This window comes from Pyxicephalus adspersus, chromosome 11 (genome assembly GCF_032062135.1).
Source record: "Pyxicephalus adspersus chromosome 11, UCB_Pads_2.0, whole genome shotgun sequence".
In the NCBI taxonomy this organism is placed as follows: domain Eukaryota; kingdom Metazoa; phylum Chordata; class Amphibia; order Anura; family Pyxicephalidae; genus Pyxicephalus; species Pyxicephalus adspersus.
Genome location: NC_092868.1, coordinates 18,892,009 through 18,913,215, shown reverse-complemented (window position 1 = coordinate 18,913,215; position 21,207 = coordinate 18,892,009). Strand labels below are relative to the sequence as shown.

At 41.9% G+C, this 21,207-nt stretch overlaps 1 long non-coding RNA gene across 1 annotated transcript in view; it reads right to left on the bottom strand.

Moving 5' to 3' along the window:
• The window catches only part of LOC140341014 (uncharacterized), a 51,156-nt gene extending 31,997 nt beyond the window's left edge, over nt 1–19,159 (bottom strand). Inside the window, exons 1-2 of the long non-coding RNA XR_011922786.1 lie at nt 19,039–19,159; nt 9,576–9,710 (exon numbers count right to left, since the gene is read on the bottom strand). This is a non-coding gene — a long non-coding RNA (uncharacterized lncRNA). The remainder of the gene's footprint in view (nt 1–9,575; nt 9,711–19,038) is intronic.
• Between the last annotated feature and the right edge of the window lie 2,048 nt (nt 19,160–21,207).

The window sequence follows — 21,207 nt, the reverse complement described above, 5'->3', positions numbered from 1 at the left end:
CCATTACACCAAACACACACACCCTGATAAAAAAATTTACAGCCTCCAGCAGTGGATCACCCAATAACGTGGATGCTTAAAAGACATTATGTAGTTAAGAAATATGCATGTTCAGCACCAGTAAATGTCCATTTTACTAATATAATATCGATATATAGATCTAATAGTATTCGTGAAATAAAACCATATACATATATAAGGATCTAATACACTGCATTATTTATTACACATATAAAGATCTAATAAGATCAATGAGATTTGAAACTAGTTGCATGTGTTTTTATAAACTTTGAACAGTCTTACACTATGTGCTATGTCTGGTGCAGGGGTTACCTGGGTGGAGAAGGGGTAGCTATGCTACACATATAAAGATTTAAAAGGATTCACGAACACCATGTATATAAAGATCTAATAACCTGCATAATATAATACACATATAAATATCTTATAGAATCCATAAAAGAAGACCAACAGTATCCCTGATATAATACACACACAATCTGCATAAAATTTGTTTTTAGCACTCCTTGGGGTAACTTATGGGGTTAATCTCTCTCTCTTGTAAGCATGCTAGTTTTGCAGCACTTGTGAGGTTAATTATGTTTTGTAATTTTGTTACTAGAGGGAGGGGGTCGGTGAATGAGCAAAGAGTGGGTGGAATATAGGAGGGCTAGGTGGAGGGCGTTAAGCTGGAGATGGGATAGATGTGAAACGACCTTTGGAGGGGCATGGGAGGGATTATGGGCGGAGTGGCCAGGTAAAGAGGCGTGTCAACCTGTCACTTTTAGTTTGACAAATAGAACATACGCTATACCACTAGTTGTAATTTTTTTTGTTTTTAGACAATGACGAATCAAGATTAAGAACGTGTTTTTTGTGCTGGACTTCTCTAAATTGTAATGTTCTATCCCATTATCTAAGAAATGTTTAAATACGTTTGCATTTATGTTTTAGAACAAAAAAAATGTGTTTTACAGAAAATTTACAAGAACTTGTGTTCTGTGCTTGATTTCTGCAATTGCAATGTTCCTTTCTCTTTACGAAGAGTTGTTAATACAAGTTTGCAACTTGAGGGTTTTCCTCAAATTTCTACACATTAGTGCATTGTTTTCATCTGAAATTATTAAAGGTTTACCAGATGCCTCTAGGAGAGATGTATTTTGGAGAAAACAATTTCTTTTATAACGACGAAATTTAAAATATTAAAGTGTTTTATCTGCTTCACATCTCACAATTGCAATGTTCTATCCCATTAAATATGTTAAAAAAAGATTGCATTTACGTTCAAGAACCAGAAATTGTGTTTTCAAGGATTTTCACTAATTTTATAAATTATTGCATATGTTTTTTATCTAACATTAGTGCATGTGTTTTCATCTGAGATGAACAATTATCTAAAAAATGTTTAAAAAAATTACTTTCATTAAAGAGCAAAATGTGTTTACATAGAAATTTCTTTAATTTTCACAGATTTGTGCATGTTTCCATCTAAAATTAGCAAAGATTTAGTAGACGCTTTAAATTGAGTTGTGTTAAAAGACAAAACTTTGATTGAGGTATCTAGGTAAAAATGAGTATATTAGTAATAGCAGAAACACTTTGAGTATTCTAATCAGTTCCAGGACTGGGTGTGGTGGGATATAGGTGACCCCAAAAGAAAGATAGTTTCATCCAAACAAGGCAATTAGCCTTCTTAAAATATACTAGAATAGTATAATAAGGCAGCATTATACTATTACACACGTCCTGCAACACACAGCCTCTCTGGAACAAGCAATTAGCTTTCCCATTCTTAGAATAGTATAAAATGTAACAAATACGAATAATCTAGAAAGGAGTGTGTGACAAATGACACTAATTAAATCCTAATTATTCAAGCTAGAGAATAAAAGGGGATTAATATCTATGAGTATATCAAAAGGCGATAAAAAAAGATCCAAAATATCTTTATTATATTCAGTAAACACCACAATTACTTGGAAACAGGTGTTCAAACGAGTTCACAGGTGTTAAAAGTATCATAAAACTCCAAAAAAAAGTAAGATGCTGTATATGTAAATAATGGTCATGATATAAGTATAAGTACTGGGAATTGGGTCAGAACAAGTCCATGAACAAAGAACTGATCCTACCTGCAAGCAGTATCCAGATGGAGAAAAAAAAATTTTAAAACCCCATGTGTTGGTCTACAAACAGCCAGGGAAGCTGTGTGTTGCAGGAAGTGTGTCTGTTTTTCATTTATCATTTGAATAATGTTTGTTAAATTTATTACAATCACTTTAAATTTTACTTGAGAAATTTCATAAATTGTGTAAATGATAATATTCTTAAAAAAATCCTTTTGACATAGCTATAGATATTATTGATTTTGCTGTGCAAACATTGTCATAGTTTGTTTTGATATTACACTGAAAAAATCCTTTTGACATACCTATATTTATATTATTAATCTTGCTGTAGTTATTAACAATGTATTTATTTCAATTTTCTTTTTCATTATTTAATCTCTATGTACATATACAGGTCGTTAGGACCGTTGCTTGCTATCGCTCCCTGAGGAGGAGCGATAACAAGGAGGTCCTTGAATATATGTATGTACAATATTACCCATATACTGTGAAGTGTCAAACAGTTATAAGGTATAGATCTGTCTGAACTTGTTTACTTTACTAAATGTGTTTCAACACAACAATTTTGATTTTCAAAACTATCTGACTATCTTACTCTAGTAAGGGGAACACACTTTTCTTCTTATAAGTCGCACAAAAATGTAACTGTACCAAACCGTCTTCTTTGGTAAATAGGAGCAGGTATCAAACACTAATATATGTGTATGATACCTATATATATTTATTCTACCTAACTTACACATATATATGTGTATGTGTAAGTTAGGTAGAATAAATATAAAGATCACATAGGTAATTCTGTCTTTTGAAAGGGTAAACTGTGTACACAGATCATATATATATACAATTAATTGAGGTAATGGAGTTTCAAATATATACATAAAGTATCTGTAGATGAAGTACAGGTCCCAATTGCAAGAAAAGAGAGGATTAATGCTCACTGACAGGTATATTCAGCAATATAAGCTTGCCAAATAGGCTTCGAAAAATTCTTGTTAAGTATTCATACTCATAGTCATAATAAAGAATATCCAATAGAAATCAGAGATGACAATACCTGAAATGTACAGAGATTAAATTGTCCTATTGGTGCTGCAAGTGATAGCTAGAGTTCAGCCTTGTTTGTGGTTCCTGTGGTACTCTCCTTATTTGAAAGACGGCATCCCCAGGGACCTCCCACAAACCGTGGCGTGTGGATGCCAGTGGGGGCTGGACTGGTGATGCTGGAATGGGTGGTGGCGCATGCAGTACCACCCACCCATACCACGTCACTCGTTGGAGGAGGGCGGGTCCACTGTCACTCAGCCCAGCACCCTTCAGTCTAGTTTAAAAAGACGTATCATGCCAATGGGAAGAATCTTTAGTCCCAGGTTAGCTGTGGTGACAGCGGCGATGAAGTCCCCAAGACATTTCATTAGATTGACTAAAGTGTTGCAAGACGACCTGGAGGTTTGGAATAGTCTTTTGAGACAGTCCTTTTTGAGAAGGTCCTTGTGGATTGAGTCAATGAAGTTCTGGAACTGGTCACTGAAGTGTCAGGAGCTTGTGGGTATAGTGTGTATTTTCGGGGGAAGTGGTGTGCAGAGCCCTGGCCGAATGAGTGGAAGAAGCTTGAGTTTTGCAAGAATCTGGTGTTGCTCGATTCTTTGCCTATTGTGGTGGGTTTGGAATTGTGGGGGTCTTTGCTGAAGGATCGTCAGGTGCAATTTCCCTGCGACGATATGGGGGTGGTGGAGGCAATTAACAATAATTCTGCATCTTCTCCTCATGTGATTTGCTTGCTGCGAAATATAATATTGTTGTGTTTGAGTTTTAACATATGGGTGAAAGCAGTGCATGTGCCTGGGTGAGGGAATGTTATCCCTGACTCTCTTTCTCGTTTTCAGTGGCAAAGGTTTCCAGAAGTGGCACCATTGTCAGAGGAGCGGGGTACTGCTTGCCCTGCAAAAGTGTGGAAGGTGGTTGGGGGATCAACCCAGGTCTGATACAATGGTCTGTCAGCTCTGGAATGTGGAAGTCATATGTGGGGACTTGGAGGGAGTGGTTTTTGTTTTTGCAAACTGAAGGGGTAACCCTAAAGGGGATGAGGCTGTGGTGTTATTTGTGGTGCATAATTTTTTTTTTATAATTTTATTTTTTTATTCAGTGAACAGTCATAGATTAAACATTAAAACATACAAATAACAAACTGTGTTATCTCCCGCATCACAAACATATTATGAACAAGCAAGCAGAATGACTAAGCACAGGCAATTTTCAGAGTATTAACAAAAATAACCATAGAAAGAAATAGAGAAATAGAAAGCAAAATAGAGGAAGAGGGGGAGGGAAAGGAAGGAGGGGCACGGCCTTGCAGGCCAGATTGAATAAAGGCCAGATTTAACACAGTAGGGAACACAAAGCAATAATTCAATGATATCCTCTGCATTCAAAACAGATCATCGGCATTATCAGCCGCACTGTATACTGAAAGGTACGCCTGGGTAGTGGTATACTGTATCCAATAGAACCAAGTATTTCGGAATTTATCTGTTCTACCGTCCCGGCTGGTAATAAGGTCTTCCATTGCTAAAATGTCATTCACTCTTCTAAACCATTATAACAAGGTGAGAGGAGAGGATTGTTTCCACAGGGCCAGAATACAGGCATTAGCAGCCTTTAAAAGATGTTTGAGTAAAGAAGCATGGTATTTCTTTTTAGACCAATCATTCAAATGTATAAGGGCTAGCTCTGGGCTGTTACATATATCTACTTCTGTCAATTCTTCAATAACCGCTGCCACCCCTGACCAGAAAGACTGCAACTTAGAGCACTGCCAGAATATATGAAACAGGCTGCCAGCAGCCGCTTCACAATGCCAGCATCTATAATCTACTCCCGGATACATTTTGGCTAACACAGTCGGGACTAGCCGCTGCTAGTAGTAGTGCCTGAAGTTTATGAGAATGAATATAATTAATTAAATTCAGCATTCTAACCGTATTGTCTCTAGCCTCACATCCTGGTGGAAAACCTCTCTGATCTGCGTGTACAATGGATTGGATCAGGGGCGTCAGGCGTTTTGCCAGAATGCTGCTAAACAGCTTAATGTCACAGTTCAATAGTGAGATTGGCCTATAACTAGCACATGAGTTAGGGTCCTTATCCAAATGTGTGCTGCCAATGTGTCCCTGGGTAGAGTCAAACCCTCTGTCAAGGCATTAAATGCCGATAGATAGTATGGGGAAAGTATCGAGAGGAATTTTTTATAATATGGCGGGGTTAGGCCATCCGGGCCCAGGGCCTTCCCAGTGGGCGCTCTAGCAAGCGCTGAGGCTAATTCCTCTGCCGTGATCGGAGCTCCCAGGGACTCCACCGCCTCAGAAGACAAGGAGGGAAGTCCCGAGGAACCCAGATATGCCTTAATCAGCTCCACCCTCGTGGGACCCGCTGCAAGAACTGTATCAGTGCCGGAGAACTATGGAACGTTTAAGTGGGGAATTCAGCCCTTTTACATTGAGTGAGGTAATTTGCAATGCCATGGATGGGAGGGGATGAGGGGATTGGGTTAGAAACAAAAATAACAAAAGGAAAAGAAAAGCAAAGACAAAAAAAAAAACAAAAAAAAACTAAGTATTAAATCTTATTGGCTCCAAAATTAAAAAAATTCCCCTTCCAAGAAGGAGGAGCCGACCTAAGTGGGGAGGAGGTACACCACAGCGACAAGCACGTGCTCGCCTGCGGCTATACCAAACAATGAGCACCAAAAACCCGCCAATACCCAACCCATATAAACATTAATCAACTCTATACCCGTATAGTAACAATATCAGCCAGGAGGCATAAAATATCAGGCTGGTGAGTGCATAAAATGACTCTTTTCCAGGCTACCACTAAGACATGGATCCCGATCTCCCGGGAGCCCCCCACCTATACACATGGAATGGCCCCAAAAACACCCATCCCCACCAAAGTGCCTGAGCCGGTAATAACCAGTGCATAATTTTCAGAAGCGGGTTTTAAAGTGGTTTTGTTCTGTGCTTTGTTTGTGGTCGCCTTTTTTACTGGCCCCAACCCAATGGCAGGGTGGTGTTTTGGGTTAGAGGATCAAAAACCGACCAATCAGGTAGGTGTGTGTGGTTGGATTTGAAGGCTGCTCCAGACTCTAGGGCCTGCCTGGTACAACCTGTGGGTGAGTATTTGGAGGTTCACCCCAAACAGAAAGGATAGTTTTTTGTGAATGCAAATGGTTCATTTGTGTCGCTCCAAATAAGTTCATGCATAGCACGAGCCCCAATATTATTTCCCCCAGTTCATTTGTGTCTCCCTTTCAATTTGTGACGGTGAATATAAGTGTATAGTGGCTTCTGGGAGGAATGGGGTTGAGTATCCCTCACACTCATTTCGGATTGGGGCTGCGATGGAAGGGGCTAGGTGAGGGTTAAGTGAGGAGGTCATAAAACGAATTGCTCACTGGGACGAGCAGATATTAGGCCAAATGGAAGGCAGTTAGGTGTGTCTAGGGAGACAGCGCAAGTCCGTTGGATAGGCATCCCGGGTATGCAGTGGAGCCAAGTGGTGCCTTAGATCAGCTGTGCAGGCCTAAAGTTCAATGCGGTCTATCTCAAGGTCCACATCTGGAGGAAGGTTTAAAAAGCTTAGCGAAGATGGAGCGGGCTGCAGAGGCAAGTTCAGAATTGAGTAAAGGAGGGTGACCACTCTGAGCAGGAAGCCTGGACTGCCATTTGTGCTGAGTGTAGCCGCGGTTGCAGCTGAAACTCGAGGTGGCTGCTTTGAGGCCTGGACACGCTCAGCCCGTGTGCCTGAAGAAAAATACCCGGCAAAGCTTTTCCAGGCACTGTCACTTCCCGCAGTCTTTCCTTTCTGGCTGCCTTTAGCCTTGGGTCCCATTGGAGGATGAAAAAAGGCGCCGATTGCACTGATAGAAGGTGAATTCCCGGGTGGTGGGACAGAGTTCGGGTGAAATAAGGCTTACTCCGCCATTGGCCATGCCCCCCTCTACTTTTTTATAATATTTTATATAAAATTTTATATATTGCTTTTTATTAGGAAATGGAGGTCTTGATCCTGACAGCTGGAAGGGATCTTGAAGAAGACTCAGGGTTGAAAATACTTAAAAAAAGCAGTAACCCCGAGTCACACTGGGGGTAACTTTAGAAGCCCCCCTTACCTGTGCCCTGTGCTCCAGCGGCAGTCAGACGATCCAGCTGTGATGCCGGGGCGACTGTCCGTCAGGGGGTGTGGCCGGGCGGGAAATTTAAAAGCAGAATACTCAGTAATCTGCTTTTAAATGCCCCCCAGGTCTCGGCCACGCCGCTGCTCGCATCCCCAGTTAGATGCGATGCACCGTGCTGGTTTTTTGCATGGTAAAGACCCTCAGTGTCCTTCCAGTTACCGTCCTTTTGAATTCCGATTTGAGCATTTTTACTAGATTTTTGGCTATTAGACTGGGGCTGTATTTACCTGGAATTGTTTCCAAGGATCAGGTTGACTTTATAACTTCTCGCCAGGCGTACAATCAATATTATTGATGCCCTTGACCAAGGGGCGGTACTTTTGAGCCTGGATGCTGAAAAGCCAAAATCGTTCACTATTGCACTAAATGCTGACGTCTTATTGACTCTCACTAACCCTCTCATCTCCTTACCTAAATTACATAGAGTACTGAATGAGTATGGCACCCTGTCTGGCTATAAGGTTAATCCGTCTAAAACAGAAGCTCTCTTCATAAATTTACTGCCCTCTCTCCTCCAACTTCAGGTGCAATACCCATATCGTTGGCGACCGGACCATATTAAATATTTGGGGATATTTCTTACTGCTTCATATAATACTTTTTAAGCAGCTAATTTTCCTCCACTTTTTAAAGAGCCCTGCCTGCTTATGCAGAAATGGCGCGCTTTACCACTGTCTTATTTTGGTCGTATTGCGTTAAATAAAATGTCCATTTTGCCGAAACTTTTGTATTTATTATCAACACTACCTATCCCGATTCCTAGATTCCCTCTTGGAAGATTGCAGGCGGCAGCTCTCGATTTTGTATGGGGATACAAATGTCATTGCTTGCCTAAATCAGTTTTATGCTCCCTGCGTGAAAAATGTGGACTTGGTGTCCCTGACTTTCTTAAGTATTATCTGGCGACACATTTGCATCACCTTGCCTCTTGGTCTACACTGCATTTTTTCAATAGATGGACAGAAATTGAAAAACTGTGGTTAGCATCGATACATCCTCACTCTTCATTATTCTTCATTAAACATCTAAAAATGTTGCAAAGCAATATGATGCTACGGGCAGAAGGGATACTATGATGCTATGAGGGGTAACTTGTTTGGCTGTGAAGGCAAAGGACATATTTACTACCATTCTTAGGGCCTTGTCACTTTTCCTCATACTGCTAAAAGAACAAGTCAATCTTTCTATCCAGCTCTGACATAAATTCTTCAGCTTTCAGGATCAAGACCTCCATTTCCTAAAAGAAGCAATATTACAAATTTCAAGGAGAGGGGGCGTTGCTAGCCAATGGCGAAGTGGGCCTTTACCCGAGCTCCATCCTGCCACCCGGGAATCTACTTTCTATCAGCGCCATGGCCATTCATCCTTTGATGGGACCCAAGGCTAAAGAGAGCCAGAAAGGAAAGGCTGCGAGCAGGGACAGTGCCGGGAATAGCTTAGCGGGGTATTTTTCTTCAGACACGACCAGGCCTTAAATCAGCGACCTCGAGTTTCGGCCGCAATCGCGGCTACACTCTGCACAAATGTCTCTCATAAGAAGCCCATACTGGACACCTTGTGTGTACTAGGGCTGTAGTGCTCTGGTGGCCTAGACAACGGAGCGCACAGAAACACAGGCCGCACTTGTAGCCTGCTGAGCCCCCCCTTACCTACTAGCAATTTGGTCCTGTAACCAGGCTACTCCATGGACCACAGCCTCCTCTCTCAGTCTCTTCAACAGGTCTTTAATGTCCTCCATAACCAGGTATTATGCGGACAGACCAGACAAAAATTTTCTTTCCCTGAGGATGTCTTATCAAAATGACCTCCCCCTTCAGACTGAACTTCTTTATATAACTGTCCCTTGACATGCCCCTCAGACCACTGTCACCTCATACCCCTCAGCCAATTATTTTAAACCTAAACAAAAAACCCTCCATATTCCGGCCCTCACTATCCACCCAGTCATGTGGCCCTTCACCTATATATATATATATATATATATATATATATATATATTTTTTTTTTTTTTTTTATTGCTACAGGCCCTTTTTTTAGGGTCATGTTGTCTCTCTTTTCTTCACACTGCTGAAATAACAAGTCAATCTTTTCATCGGAATACGACATAAATTCTGGGAGATCCCTTCCAGCTTTAAGGATCAAGACCTCCATTTCCTAAAAGAAGCAATAGTAAAAATATAAGGAGAAACAAAACATGTTAGAGAGCTCACCCAGATTCCTTGATTCCTTCATCACCTTGCTGATGTCGGCTTATTCCTTATGCACATCACAAACAACTTTCTTATGGGGTTTTTGCCTGCTTGTGGTGATTCACTGCAAGATGCCACTGTCACTCTTCTCAGGACCTGCAACAGGATATAAAAACTATACTCAATATAAAGAGGGCATTTTGATGCAAATAACATAACAATGTAATAAGTACAGTATAGATAAAATAATGGTTATTTTATCACATTTTTTTGGAATGCCCATTTCAAGTTACAGTCTTTAGGCTGCATACCAAGAATAGAATGTTTCCCCATTTCTTTTCTTATGTGATAGTACTTTAAACTATATAGAACCCCTACTAGCTTGGTGTAGGGTGGTATTGTTATTGACGAGTGGGGGTCCTTGGTCAGATTTTACCTTTCATTTTTTCATACAGTGAAAAAATTTAATTTGACGCTGTCACCAGTTTCATATGACCCTGATCAGTATAAATATAAAATGAAAGACACTTTTATTTTATATTCATGTTGATTCAAGTAGGGTCAGCAATATCAAACCACCTAGAGGGCCGGATTTGTAGCTTTTGTTTTACTATGATCAGAATGGTCTCAAAGTGAAGCATCACGGACCACTAAATTTACAGACTGGACCGCACATGTGCAACTGTTCAATGCTGCTGTGGCGGAAAGGGGAGCACAGTGGGATAAATGAATAGAGGTGTAAGAGATATGTTGGGGAGCTGTTAGGATGGGTTGTTGTCAGCCACCCCGGGTGGGTGGGTGGGTGGACGTTAGGGTGGTAATTAGCATGCATGGGAATAGTCTAAGTGCCTCAAGAGGATGAAAGTGGAACTGTATTGTCAAAACAAGTGAGCTAAAGCGAGAATATGACAAGTGGCAAAACTACAACTACTATCTTCCCGTCTTTCTTTTCTGCCCTCCCCTTTGTCAAACTTCACAGTTTGAAAAGGTTGTTCTAACATATATCCCAACTACATGTCACATAAGCCCCTACACTTTTACAACCACCTCCATCATCCAGCTGAACCAAGTTTACCCTATTCTTCACCACTCCCTGCTCACTTCCCAGGCACCCTAACATCCATCTCACTAACGCTTCACACAAGCCCCTACACTATCAAGAATACCTACATCACACAGCTAAACACAGTTTACCCTCTTTCTTACCACCCACTGCCCTGGCACCCTAACATTCCACAATACTATACTTTCGACACAGCCTCCATAACTCATCTGAAGGCAGTTTACCACACTCAGCCAACCTAAGTCTCACAATAACCCTTGCTGTCAACCTCAGGAGGATATTCCAACCCACTCAAATGAGAGGACTGTTGCGCCACCCACTATGGGCAACCACCACCCAGCTTTTTTATGCCTAACACAACTTCCTCTTCCATTATCATTGCTAACCTTAACCTACCTCTAACACATCAATCACATGGAAGCCCAATTCTAGGTCTTGCTGACAACCCCAACCACTACACTGATTACTCAACTTTGAACCCCACTTAGCCTCCAAGGCACATATTTCAGCAATCATTCGTAAGCCTCTGGAGTTTTCCATCCATCTGAAATGTCACTCCTGGGAAACAAACTCACAACCTTCTGCTTGCATGACCATTGCTCTCCCGCAGAGACCTGAAGTGCCCTAAAAGTGCACTGACCTGAAGTGCTTGCAAACTTGCAAAATGGAGGGTCTTAAAACACAGTCATAGCAAGCACATGGTGCCTAAGGTGCATGTTTTTTGTTTGTCTAATAAGGCCGTATCTTTCTTATTTTCCAAGAAGAAGGTGGTCTGGTGGCTCGCTGGGTAAAAGCAATGCTTGAGCAAGTTTTAGACTGTGAGTTCGAGCCCCACCTGTGTCTTCAGAAGAGCGTGGAATTTGGACCGGAATCAGTTAACCTTTCGCTTGAGAAAGCAATTGTGCAATTGAGGAAACTGGTGACAGTCATATTCAACTTTTACACTGTATGAAAAAATGAAATTTAAATCAGACCAGGGACCCCCACCCATCATTAACATATACCACTTGAGTGCGCATGCGCTGCCGTGCGAGATGGTTGTTTCTTAGACGGCTTGGCTTTCTCCGGATCCCTTTCTGGCCCCTGTAGCAGCGGAAACTGGCAGCCACGCGATACACCGGCAGGGAAGGATTTCTCTTGTCCCCCTGCGCCTAGGGATGATGGTAGGAAAGACCGGCAACAAAACAAAAGACAGCAATCCGCAGTCTCAGATTCTCCGGCCGGCCTCTAAGATGGCGGTTCCCAGTAAAACACACGTGGCAGCAGCCCCGGGAACACAGGGGGACACAGGAGCGGCTCCCAAACTGTATGAGAGGGGGTGCAACGGACAGGGGATGGGATGACAGTACTTCTCACTCCCCCCCAGCACACAACGTGGGCACTTTGGAGTATTCCAGCCTGAGACAGTTACAAAAGTCCCCCTCACAATTATCATCACAAGGAGAACAGGGTGCTGTGCATCATACAGGGGAAGATTTGTATCCTAACATGTACTGCAACTGTCCACGGGTTCTAGATATAGTGTGTTAATGCCAGACCCCATTGAATGCCCATCCCCCCCCCTGATCTGCCAGTGGAGGAGAACAGGCTTTATCAGAATCTAGCAGGCTTATTGCAGTCAGAACTGGCTAAAGTCACGGTGGCTATTACAACTGAAGTGCGCCAAGATTCGCAGTCACTAGGTGCACGTATTGATATGTTTGAGAAAGAAGTGGATGAGACGGTGTCACAAGTTAATCAGAATTCCAAAGAGATTTCCGTGCTGCACACTCAAATTGCAGACCTACAGCTCAAGCTTGATGATATGGAGAACAGGTCGCGCAGAAACGACAGGGACAGCTGGACAGGGCACACAGCGCCTTGATGGCTCCTAAGCAGGACGGTCCACCTAGGGATGTGATTGTTAAACCTCACTACTTTACCACAAAAAAGGCCCTGCTAAAGGTTACCAGAACCTTGGATCACGTTGAGATGGAGGGACACCCTGTACAGATTTTTTCTGATATAACACCGTTCACTATACAACGCAGGAGGGCGCTTAAACCTCTGTTGCAAGTGCTGATTGATAATAAGATTAAATATAGATGGGCCTTTCCGCTGAGACTGATTTTCCAATTACAGGGGAAAAGTTTTTCTTTTTCCTCATTTGCTGAAGGTGAACAACTCCTTAACGATTTGGATCTGATCCAGGGGGCTGACGGCCAATCTACACTGGAAAGAGAAGCATCTATCCCCTTTCGAACAAAGTTTAAGCGCCTGGAAAGCACGCACAGAAGACCCCTTAAATAGTCCACATGGACGCTATCCTGTTACAGTTCCCAGCCCGCTAATGTTATAACAAGTTGGAGGCTGACAGAGCGATGGCTTACTTTTGAATAGATCGGATATACATGTTGGAGTTTTTTTCTTTTTTCTGCAGTTCCTTATTGGATCTTTGACTGACAGGTCTGTTTGACTCAATATGGGTTTTTTTCTTTTATCTTTTTATTGGTGGATTACACATGCCCTCGACGAACTTGGAAACTAGCCTGGGTCTTATTTATTTGACTGGACCCCTCCAGTATCTCCCTGACGAGATGGAGCTTGTAGGGGCTCCTGGGTGTATGGGAGGTGGGGCGCCCCCTCGGGGACCGGGATGGTTTCTCTCCTGGGGGTCGTGGGGGAGTCTGATCCTCCTTAGTTTATTGCATCACAGCTTAGTGTGCTGGTTTTTTGTTTGTTGTTTGTCCTTTTGTCTGTTTGCTTACCCCATTCCCTATGTGGTTTCACCCTATCCCTTGAGGAAGTACTTAGTTGGCTTTGTTTCTGAGACCTTCTAATGATGACTTTTTTGCTTATGAAGCCTGTACCACATACTAAACTAACCATGCTTTCCCATAATGTCCAGGGTTTTAACTCTCAGATTAAACGGTCTAAAGCCCTGCAATATTATGACTCATTAAAGGTTGATATCTTAGCTTTACAGGAAACCCATTTTTCTAATAACTCAACGCCGAGGTCCTTTCATAAAAAATATCCCATCTTTTATACAGCCAATTCAGATAAAAAGAAATGTGGGGTCCTCCTATGTTTTCGGAAGAGTCTGAATTTTGCTCCTGAGGAGATATTAAGAGGCCCAGGTTTCTAATAGTGATTGGACAAGTTGGCTCCCAGCTCATTACGGTAGTGTCTTATTAAGCACCTAACGATGGCCAATTGGCATTTTTTCGTGCCTTTTTGGGTAAGATTTGTCCTAAAGTGAAAGGATCTCTTATCCTATTGGGTGATTCTAACCTGGCGTTAGATCATATCTTGGACAAATCCAAACTAAGCAGATATAGAGAACCCCCTAAAAACAGTCAAAATTTTTCGCTCTTATTGAGAAACTATGATCTCATTGACACGTGGCGGAAAATGAACCCGTCGGCTAGGGACTATACCTATTTTTCTGCAGCTCATGGCCAATACTCTCGTATAGATCATGGGTTCGTTCAATCCCATTTGATCCCCAATTTACTGGGAGCCAAAATTTTACCTACACCTTGGTCTAACCATGATCCCTTAGTGTTATATTTGACAGGCTTCCACAGGCCCAGAGCCGGATTAAGATGGCGTCCTAATGAAAGTTTAATTACTGATCCACTGATAAAAGGGGAAATAGACTCCCTGTTAGCTAATTATTTTCGGATTAATATCTCGAGTGACACTTCCCCGTCCGTTAATTGGGATGCACATACGGCCTATATTCGAGGAGAGTTGATTAAATTGGGGTCGGCACACAAGAAAGCTCTTAACAAATTGATTGACAAAAGATGAACCTGCTTCCTAGACTATTTATTTCGTACTCTACCGATCCAGGTCCCTATTAGGGAGCTTACTCTCCTCCAATCTAAAATAATGAAGTTTATCTGGGCAGGAAAGAAAGCCAGAATTGGTAGAGAAACGCTTTTTGCCCCTAAGCAGGTGGGAGGCCTGGGGGTTCCACATTTGAAACATTACTATGTAACGGCACAAGTTGCACAACTCTCGATGCGCACTATACATGGTTCTCATTCTCAATGGGTCAATATAGAGAGTGAAAATGGGTTTCTGGGATCCATAGAATCCCTTATGTGGCGTAAAAAAGTGTCAAGAGGTATTGTGAAATGCCCAGCCCTGTCTAACTCTATTCAGCTGTGGGACAAATACAGCACCCATTTGAAACTTTCTTCTCCTCATAAACCCCTAACTCCACTCTGGAATAACCCAGTTTTTCCGCCGGGCCTATGCCCAACTAACTTTAATTGGTGGCTTTCTAGGGGTATTAGAAGAGTGGAAGCTCTTCTGGACATTAGTGCAGTATTGACATGGGATCATCTGACTAGTAAATTTGAAATCCCCTCCCAGGAACACTTTCGCTATAGACAACTGGGGTCATTTATTAATATAACCATTAAAGAGGTACCGAGACCTATGCGTTCCTCTGCATTTGAAAGTTCCTGTTTCTCTATAGAGGCCACTAAAGGGCAAATCACGGTGATTTATTCGGCTTTAGTTACCCCTACCAATAAACTACAATATATGCAAACCTGGGAATTAGATTTGGGCACCACGTGGGATTTGGAAGAATGGGGGGATATGATTTACTCTCTCTCTAAAGTCTCTTTGAATTCAGCGGTGGTAGAAGCCAACTACAAAGTAGCACTCAGATGGTATCTTACCCCCGTCAGATTGGCAAAAATGTTCCCGGCCTCCTCACCCTTATGTTTTAGGGGCTGTGACTCTCAGGGATCTATGTTTACCTTACCTGATGAGGTGTCTATTCGTTGGTCGAGGGCAAAGTTGCCCCTCACGCAAAAATGGTGCCTTCAGCAAAGCTTTTCAACTCATCTAGATATTGAATCGTTGAAGACCCCTGATGGTAGAAGGCATCGCTGAAGGCCAATCCGGTAACACAACTGGAGGTAAGTGAAGATCTTTCAGAAAATGAGGGAGATCCACTGGATGACAAAATACATGGTTCTTTCCACCTTTCTGAACGATAAGATGAAGGGGATAGCCCCATCTATAAGGGATTTTTCTTTCTTTCAAGAGCTGTAGAGGCTTAAGGGCTCTGCGCATATCCAAAGTGAATTTGGAAAGGTCCAGTAGGAGTTGAAGGCATGCTCAATGGCATCAGCTTACCTGGCTTTCCTCATAATATCTTCCTTGGTGCGATAAAAATGAATTCAACAAATTAAATCTCTGGGCCTCTAGATATCTTTGCTGCCCTGGCCTGTCTATCTCAAGGTCCACATCTGGAGGAACGTTTAAGACCCGGTAAGACCCTAATGCAGATATTGTAATGCCGGCTATGGTTTTCTGTATTGTCATGTAGCAATAGGAGCTAATTTAACTGATCTTTTTGGTGTTCAGAAGTTGCACTATAAGAGGTTATTTGAGCAGAAAGCTCGGCACACGTTGACTGTAGTGATATAGTGGTGTTAGTCACCTGTTGAAGGGATCTCTGGATGGCCTGAAACTCAGACTTACAACTGGCCTCAAACCCCACTAATGCTAGCAGTGAAATCTTGCCTGGTGGGAAGTGTTCTTAAATGGACTTGCCAATCCCAAACCTCCTCACCTTCATGTAAAGGAGAACCGGATGCTGAAGATTCCTTCATGGAGCCTAGTAAGTGTGGACTTCCTATGGGTCCTGACGTGAAAAGGAGGGTGACCCCTCTGAGCAGGAAGTCTGGGAAGCCTGGACTGCAATTTGTGCAAAGTGTAGCCCCGCAGTCTGCGCCCCTGGATTAAGAGCCGCCAGTCACAGGCCTAAACTCGAGGCCGCTGCTTTGAGGCCTCCTCACTCACGGCCCACGTGCCTGAAGAAAAATACCCAGCCAAGCTGTTCCCGGCCCTGTCACTGCCCGCAGTCTTTCCTTTCTGGCTCCCTTTAGCATTGGGTCCCATCGGAGGATTAGGAAAGACGCCGATGGCACTGATAGAAGGTGGGTTCCCGGGTGGCAGGACGGAGCTCGGGTGAAATGCTGCTAACTCCGTCATCAGCTAGCCACGCCCCTCATCTCCCTAAATTTTTATTATTGCTTCTTTTAGGAAATGGAGGTCTTGATCCTTAAAGCTGGAAGGTAGTCTGATAGAAAAATTGACTTTGAAGAAAAGAGAGACAACAAAGCCTCAAGAATGGTAGCAATATATGTCTTTATGGCTTTCAGAACTAAAGCTAAAGTTACCCCTCATAGCACCATATCGCTTTGCAACGTTTTTAGTTGTATAATTAAGAATCTGATTTCAACATGCTAAAGGCAACAACATATTTGGGTTTAGACCAAAAGCTTCTCATCCGCACTTCACTTCTATTTCATAAGGAAACATTCTTTTGTAGTTTACAGATGATTTTTTTTTGAAAGCCCATTTGAGGTCAGTGTCTTTAGGCTGCATATCAAACTATATAAAAACCCCACTAGCTTGAGGTGGGGTGGTATTTGTTAATGATGGGTGGGGGTCCCTGGTGTGATTTAAATTTAATTTTTTCATACAGCGTAAAAATTAAACATGACTGTCACCAGTTTCCTCGATTGCACAAAGGCTTTCTCAAGCGCAAAGTTAACTGCTTTCGGCCCAAATTCCACGCTTTTCCCAAGACTCAGGCAGGGTCTCAAACTAACAGTTTTAAATTTGCTCTAGCACTGTTTTTTTGCTTTTGCTTGTCTGTTATGTCACGGATATAATTTGTGACAGTTTATATAAATATTGATGGGTTCAATTTGAAGTGTACAAAGAGAGCTAACACACAGACTTCAAAGATTATACTATTTAATAAAGACAGATAGATAAAACAATGCAGTTACAAAGAGTTAGATATAACAAAAATACTTAGCTGCGGAAGTGAGTTGCATTCATCATCTAAGGAGTCCTCCAAATTAATGGCTTGGCAGATGATCAAAAAACATGTTGCATACAGTTACTTCTGGTCAAGACTAGTTATTAAGCATTGGCACTGTGTTTTTTAACTACTCAGGAAGGAACTAAGACAATGGCCAGTGTTTGACCAGTACTGACCAATGACCATCCCTTAAACCAGTATTTTACCTTGCCAGTTAAAGGATATAATGCATTCCTTTAGGATGACCTCATATATGGTATACATATAGCAGTATATACTAGTAAAGCATTATTGTTGGTGAGACATAATTGATATTAAATAAATTGTGCTATGCCAACATTGTCAAAGAGTCGGAAAGATACGGCCTTATTAGGAAAACAAAAACATGAACCTTAGGCTCCATGTGCCGGCTTTGACTGTATTATAAGACCCTTCATTTTGCAGCAGTTTGCAAGCACAGTTTGCAAGTGGTGGCTTGGAGCCAACAGTTCTGTAAGCATTAGGTCGTGAGTTTCTTTTCCAGGAGTCACGTTTAAGATCATTGTGGGTCTTGACTAGGAACTCCTGAGACTTACAACTGGTTAGATTTGTTCTTTGGAGTCTCAAAGTTAAGAATTGAGTGTAGTTTTTGGGGTTGTCATTTAGCAAGGGCTACATTGGGCTTCCATGTGAATGACATGTTAAAGGATAGTTAGGGTTAGCAACCCTAATGGATGTCAATGATGGAAGAGGAGGTTGTGTTAGGCAAAATAGCTGGGTGGTGGTTGCCCATAGTGGGCGGTGCAACAGTTCACTTGGGGCAGTGGGTTGGGATGTACTCGCAATGTTTTTGAGGTTGACAGAAGGGTTGTTGTGAGATTTAGGTCGGCTGAGTGTGGTAAACTGGCTTAAGATGAATGATGGAGGCTGCAGTGGAATTATAGGGTTGTGGAATGTTAGGGTGCCAGAGCAATGACCAGTGGGTGGTAAGGAATAGGGTAAACTGGGGTTGGCTGTGTGCTGTAGGTAGCCTTGAAAGTGTAGATGCTTGTGTGACATGTGGGTGGGATGGATGTTAGGGTGCCTGGGGAGTGAGCATTGGGTGGTAAAGAAGGGGGTAAACTGGGTGATGGAGGTGGCTGTGTAAGTGAAGGAGAGTTGTGTAAGCCTTAAATAGGAAAGTTGGGGATATTGGATTATGTAAACAGTGAGATGTGTATAGGGTACAAAACCTTTTCAAACTGTGAAATTTGAAAGCGGGGAGGGCAGAAAAGTTAGACAGGGAGACAAAGGTTTACCACTTAGTTATATTTTCGCTGTAGCCGACTCACGTGAAAGGGTTAGATGTTTGTGTGTAGGAAGTGAGTAGTGTGTGGTAAAGAAGAGGGTAAATTGGGTTTGGCTCGGTGGTGGTGGTGGTGGCCGTGAAAGTGTAGGGGCTTGTGTGAGACGTGGGTGGGATGGATGTTAAGGTGCGTGGAGAGTGATGTTGGGGCAATGAAAATGTAGGTGGTTGTAACAACAGGATGGATGTTAGGGTGGGAGGTAAAGAAGTGGTTAAAGTGTAAGTAGAAACAAAAGCATGTTCGAGAGCTCACCCAGATTCCTTGATTCCTTCATCCCTTTGCTCATGTCAGCTAATTCCTTATGCAGATTACAAACAACTTTCTCATGTCGTTCTTTCCTTGTGGTGATCCGCTGCAAGATGCCACTGTCACTCTTTTCAGGATCTGCAACAGGAAATAAAATTATGCTCAATAAAAAGAGCATTGTGATGCAAATACCATAGTGTAAAAAGTACAGTATGATAAAAGAATGGTTATTTTATCACATTTTATGGAAACCACATTTAAAAAGTTAGTCTTTAGGCTGCATACCAAGCAAAAAATGTTTTCTCTTTTTTATATCAATATGTGATAGTACTTTCAATTATATAGAACCCCCACTAGGGGGCGGTGGTATTGTTATTGAGAAGTGGGGGGTCCCTGGTCAGATTTTAACTTTCATTTTTTCATATAGTGAAAAAATTAAATATGACTGTCACCAGTTTCATATGAACCTGATCAGTATGAATAGGAAATGAAACACCCTAAAAAAAAAAAAAACACACACCTGGTCCCATGGCATCCTCTAGCAAACTGCCTGACAGATCTCATCTGATCTTCAGCCAGGGAGCGCAGTGACATTTTTGGGCAGTTCCCAGTGACAAAGGTGCATTGCATCGGTGTTGGATTGGATTTAATACAACATAGGTGTTTTGAATCCAAAACAAAGTAAAATTTATATTATATACATTAAACATACTACTGTACAGTTATATTACAGGTGTCTGAATTTTTATGCACCCTTGTTTTAATATATTTTTTTTAAATGTATTATTACATTTGTTAAATATTGGACATATTTTATTGAGTTAGGCCTACAATGTAAATAATAAGGACGGCATAAGCAGGTTGAGACCATCATCTATATGGACAGTGAAAAAGCTGTAGCTATTGGAGACATGCATGTATGAACGAGATTCCAATCTTTTCCTACCTACTATGTGGCAGCAGTAATTCACAGAAAAATAAAACAAACATACATAGCAAACATTAAAACGTAAAACACTGAGATCTTATTAACCCGTAACAACATTGACTTTGTATGAGCATAAAATGCACATCCTAGATACAGCATATATTCTGATAAACATAGTAATAATGCGTCAAAGGCCTTATGAATCAGAACAGGATAAATCAACACAAATATACAGAAAATAACAAATACTCATAGAAGCGTAGGACATAAATAATGCTCTAACAATCTTAAACCACCTATATCAAAATATAAGTGTGTATACATCTTTTAACAAAGAACAATAATAAAAAGAACAATGCAAGCGAATGTACACCACACAGGGTTGGAGGAAGTATAAAAAAAACCTTAATACAAGGATAGCGCCCAAACAAACATACGAGAACATTAAGATAAATACATTTGGAGTCGGGGAGATTCTTTAAACCAGTCCCATGTGGACCAAACAATTTTAAATTGTTCCATTCTGTCATCATCTTCCGCCACCAGCATTTTCATATGGCGGATTAAGTTCGGATACCCAGTCAGCTATAGAAGGAGCAACAGGCCGCCTCCACAATCTCTGGATAAGAACCCTAGCTGCGGTAAGAAAATGACGTAGGGCACCTCCTTTAAAACTTTTAAGCCCAGGATCATAGATAAAAGAGCCACATTTGGGGTGTTGGGTATGGTGGAACCAAAGCAGTCATTAAATATCTGAATAATCAGATCCCAGAAACGAGATATCTTTGAGCATTCCCACCAAATATGAAGCATTGTCTCCCTATGCGACAGGCATCGCCAACAGCGATCTGAGTTTGTGGGAGAGATTCTATGCAGATCCACAGGACAACAATATCATCTAGACAAAATTTTATAGTTAACCTCCTGGGCTTGCCTAGTCAATGCCAGCTTGTGTATGAGGGTAAACGATGTTTCCCAGTCTCAAGTTGTGAGACCAGCCAAATCCCTCTCCCAATATCTGGGCTATAGACTCAGGACAGAGGAGGGACCTGCCCATTATGAACTATATCCTTTAGGTGACGGTGTTCGGAGGCGGACCAAGATAAGAATTTGGCAGCCCTCATTGCCGGCGGAAATGCTGGGTTATCGAACAATGGTGTCATAGGCCCCGGTCTCGTAGACAATTTTCCCGATCTAAGGGGAATATCCCAAATACGGAATAAATCCATAGTAAGTGGAGGTATGGG